The sequence below is a fragment of the Megalopta genalis genome, unplaced genomic scaffold (genome assembly GCF_051020955.1).
Source record: "Megalopta genalis isolate 19385.01 unplaced genomic scaffold, iyMegGena1_principal scaffold0047, whole genome shotgun sequence".
Taxonomy (NCBI): domain Eukaryota; kingdom Metazoa; phylum Arthropoda; class Insecta; order Hymenoptera; family Halictidae; genus Megalopta; species Megalopta genalis.
In genome coordinates, this window is record NW_027476116.1 from 1,230,216 (window position 1) to 1,234,301 (window position 4,086).

The 4,086-nt window shown below is 46.0% G+C and overlaps 2 non-coding genes across 2 annotated transcripts; both read right to left on the bottom strand.

Annotated features, from left to right (window-relative positions):
* Positions 1-372: 372 nt before the first annotated feature.
* LOC143261321 (5.8S ribosomal RNA) lies at positions 373-527 on the bottom strand. Its single transcript, XR_013035465.1, has one exon. It is a non-coding gene; the product is annotated as a 5.8S ribosomal RNA (ribosomal RNA).
* A 1,333-nt stretch (positions 528-1,860) lies between these two features.
* Positions 1,861-3,781, bottom strand: LOC143261345 (small subunit ribosomal RNA). The gene has a single exon (XR_013035489.1). It is a non-coding gene; the product is annotated as a small subunit ribosomal RNA (ribosomal RNA).
* Positions 3,782-4,086: the final 305 nt, after the last annotated feature.

Below are 4,086 nucleotides of genomic sequence, written 5' to 3' on the forward strand. Positions count from 1 at the left end.
TCGTGTAGTACGCTTTCGTGGGTTAAACCCATCTCGTTTCATTTCAGGCGACGTCGGGAGCGCGTTGAAAATGTACCAGTGAAATCTCGATAGTTCTACGAATACGAATCGTCCCGAAAAAGATTTTGTCACCGCTTCGAAGCGGTGTTTCAGACGGGCGGACGTATATAAAACATATACGACACACGACACCGCCTTCCACACTCACGCTAGTTCGAACACGATTTCCATCTCTCTCGAGGACTGTTAGACGTACGTAAAATTTCTCAATATTCATAGGACCGCGACAAACGCCGACGAAGCGCCCATCATTCGCTCGTACGTATATAGGCAACAAGTGCCATCAACGCAAGCAGTTTATAAGTACGTAAACGACCCTCAGCCAGGCGTGGTCCAGGAATTGTATCCGTGGACCGCAATGTGCGTTCGAAATGTCGATGTTCATGTGTCCTGCAGTTCACACGTTGACGCGCAATTAGCTGCGTTCTTCATCGACCCACGAGCCAAGTGATCCACCGTTCAGGGTAATTTTTCCCTTTTATTCTCTCATATATAATATAATGTGTATTTGCTATCCACCACATTTTTGTGTTATATTTCGGAACAAGCCGATACCCGAAGAGCTCCAACCAGCGCGCGAAGGAGATTCGGGAGTCGTCGTACGACGACATAATTGTCCCTTAAAGAACGAGATATTTCCGTCGAAACCATATATATATGTACGAGCAAATCCAAAACCACTGTTTTCTTGCAAGTTCGACGGTCGGAGCGAATAGAACATTGAAAAGCCTTCTATCGAAGAAACACAGAGAGTATATCACCTCCAAAAACGACGGGGATATGGATATTCAAACTGGACAATTATCAACCCGATACTGGATTCGAAAAGTTTCTCTCTCCTTTCGTCGTTATTTACACCGGACGGACTCACGGCCGGCTCTAGCTGGGTGTCATATATATATATACGTCCCACGCTCATGCTGCCACTAGCGCGCAACAGAGTAGGGTGTCAATGACAACGACACAGCATTGAAACGAGCTACACAAGCCGGTCTCTCTTGATACCAATGTAAACGAGCATTAAGTTATCTTCAGACTGCCCGATATTTTCGTCCTTTGGACTTTCCCAACGATTCCTTTTTTTCTTTTTTTTTTACACACCACAGCGAAGACTTGAGGAAGCGTGATTAGCACGCTCGCATCCCTCCCTGTCCTACTACAACTGTGTGTGTGTGTGTAAAGAAAGAAAAAAGAATACATTGGCTTTCTCTCTATCGAGAAGATGGCCTACGCAACGCAGATCAAAGGCCTAATACGTGTAATATAATACGCGTCTGGCCGTGTATAAATCACGCACGAATGATCTGGTCGGGCCCAACTCTTCTCGTACGCTTATTTTTCCGTGTTGGGGCACTATCATAAAATCACATAAACCCCAACACGTGTGTGTCTTGGAAGGAAGATGGCCTACGCAACGCAGATCAAAGGCCTAATACGTGTAGTACACACGTCTGCCGTGTAAATCACGCACGAATGATCTGGTCGGGCCCAACTCTTCTCCACCACACCACATCCCAACTTTGTACATTTTTATATATTTTTGTGCGTTGGGGCACCTTCATAATCACAAACCCCAACAACACATATATCTCTCTCTCTTTGAAAGATTTGTTGTGGCCTACGCAACGCAGATCAAAGGCCTAATACGTGTAGTACACACGTCTGGCCGTGTAAATCACGCACGAATGATCTGGCGGGCTCAACAATATCTTTTTTTTTTATATGAATTCTTATCCACAAACTAATCGAATTCATTTTCTCTCCTCCTCTCCTCTCTCTTTGAGATATATTGGAACATTGTAATGATCCTTCCGCAGGTTCACCTACGGAAACCTTGTTACGACTTTTACTTCCTCTAAATAATCAAGTTTGGTCATCTTCCCGGCATCATCGGCAATGCCGAAACATTGCCGCGCACCAGTCCGAAGACCTCACTAAATCATTCAATCGGTAGTAGCGACGGGCGGTGTGTACAAAGGGCAGGGACGTAATCAACGCGAGCTTATGACTCGCGCTTACTGGGAATTCCTCGTTCATGGGGAATAATTGCAAGCCCCAATCCCTAGCACGAAGGAGGTTCAGCGGGTTACCCGGGCCTTTCGGCCAGGGAACACACGCTGATTCCTTCAGTGTAGCGCGCGTGCGGCCCAGAACATCTAAGGGCATCACAGACCTGTTATTGCTCAATCTCGTGCGGCTAGAAGCCGCCTGTCCCTCTAAGAAGATTTGTTTGTACGTTGGTAGTAAAAACCCCACCGGCAGAAGCCGAGAGCCTTCGAGATACCATAATTACGTCTATTTAGCAGGCTAGAGTCTCGTTCGTTATCGGAATTAACCAGACAAATCGCTCCACCAACTAAGAACGGCCATGCACCACCACCCACCGAATCAAGAAAGAGCTATCAATCTGTCAATCCTTCCGGTGTCCGGGCCTGGTGAGGTTTCCCGTGTTGAGTCAAATTAAGCCGCAGGCTCCACTCCTGGTGGTGCCCTTCCGTCAATTCCTTTAAGTTTCAGCTTTGCAACCATACTTCCCCCGGAACCCAAAAGCTTTGGTTTCCCGGAAGCTGCCCGCCGAGTCATCGTAGGAACTTCGGCGGATCGCTAGCTGGCATCGTTTATGGTTAGAACTAGGGCGGTATCTGATCGCCTTCGAACCTCTAACTTTCGTTCTTGATTAATGAAAACATTTTTGGCAAATGCTTTCGCTTCTGTCCGTCTTGCGACGATCCAAGAATTTCACCTCTAACGTCGCAATACGAATGCCCCCATCTGTCCCTATTAATCATTACCTCGGGGTTCCGAAAACCAACAAAATAGAACCGAGGTCCTATTCCATTATTCCATGCACACAGTATTCAGGCGAAGGTAGCCTGCTTTGAGCACTCTAATTTGTTCAAAGTAAACGTACCGGCCCACCTCGACACTCAGTGAAGAGCACCGCGATGGGATATTAGTTGGACCGCCCCGTGAAGAGCAAAGCCCACCGGTAGGACGTACCACATAATGCCAGTTAAACACCGCGAGCGATGAACCGACACTGTGACACACAGATTCAACTACGAGCTTTTTAACCGCAACAACTTTAATATACGCTATTGGAGCTGGAATTACCGCGGCTGCTGGCACCAGACTTGCCCTCCAATGGATCCTCGTTAAAGGATTTAAAGTGTACTCATTCCGATTACGGGGCCTCGGATGAGTCCCGTATCGTTATTTTTCGTCACTACCTCCCCGTGCCGGGAGTGGGTAATTTGCGCGCCTGCTGCCTTCCTTGGATGTGGTAGCCGTTTCTCAGGCTCCCTCTCCGGAATCGAACCCTGATTCCCCGTTACCCGTTACAACCATGGTAGGCGCAGAACCTACCATCGACAGTTGATAAGGCAGACATTTGAAAGATGCGTCGCCGGTGCTATAAGACCATGCGATCAGCACAAAGTTATTCAGAGTCACCAAAGCAAACGATGGACGAGTGTAAACACCCGCCACCGATTGGTTTTGATCTAATAAAAGCGTTCCTACCATCTCTGGTCGGAACTCTGTTTTGCATGTATTAGCTCTAGAATTACCACAGTTATCCAAGTAAATTTTAGTACGATCTAAGAAACCATAACTGATTTAATGAGCCATTCGCGGTTTCACCTTAATACGGCATGTACTGAGACATGCATGGCTTAATCTTTGAGACAAGCATATGACTACTGGCAGGATCAACCAGGGAACTATACAATATGTATATATAAAATGGACAAAATTTAAATCCTTTTCCATCGTCGCCTGTTTCATATATATATGTCAGGTCGACACACCATTTTTCTCTTTCAAATATGTACAAGTTTTGCCACATTCCGCGCTTGTAACATATCTTCTTTAACGCTCAATTTCTTTCATTTTTCTACCATACAGATATTACCGTACGCCCAAAAACGTACGTATTATATTTTTGTTCTATCATAAAATCACATTTTTCTACGTACGCCAGCTTCGTACGTTTCTATCTTTGCCTTCATAAAATCACAAGATAAT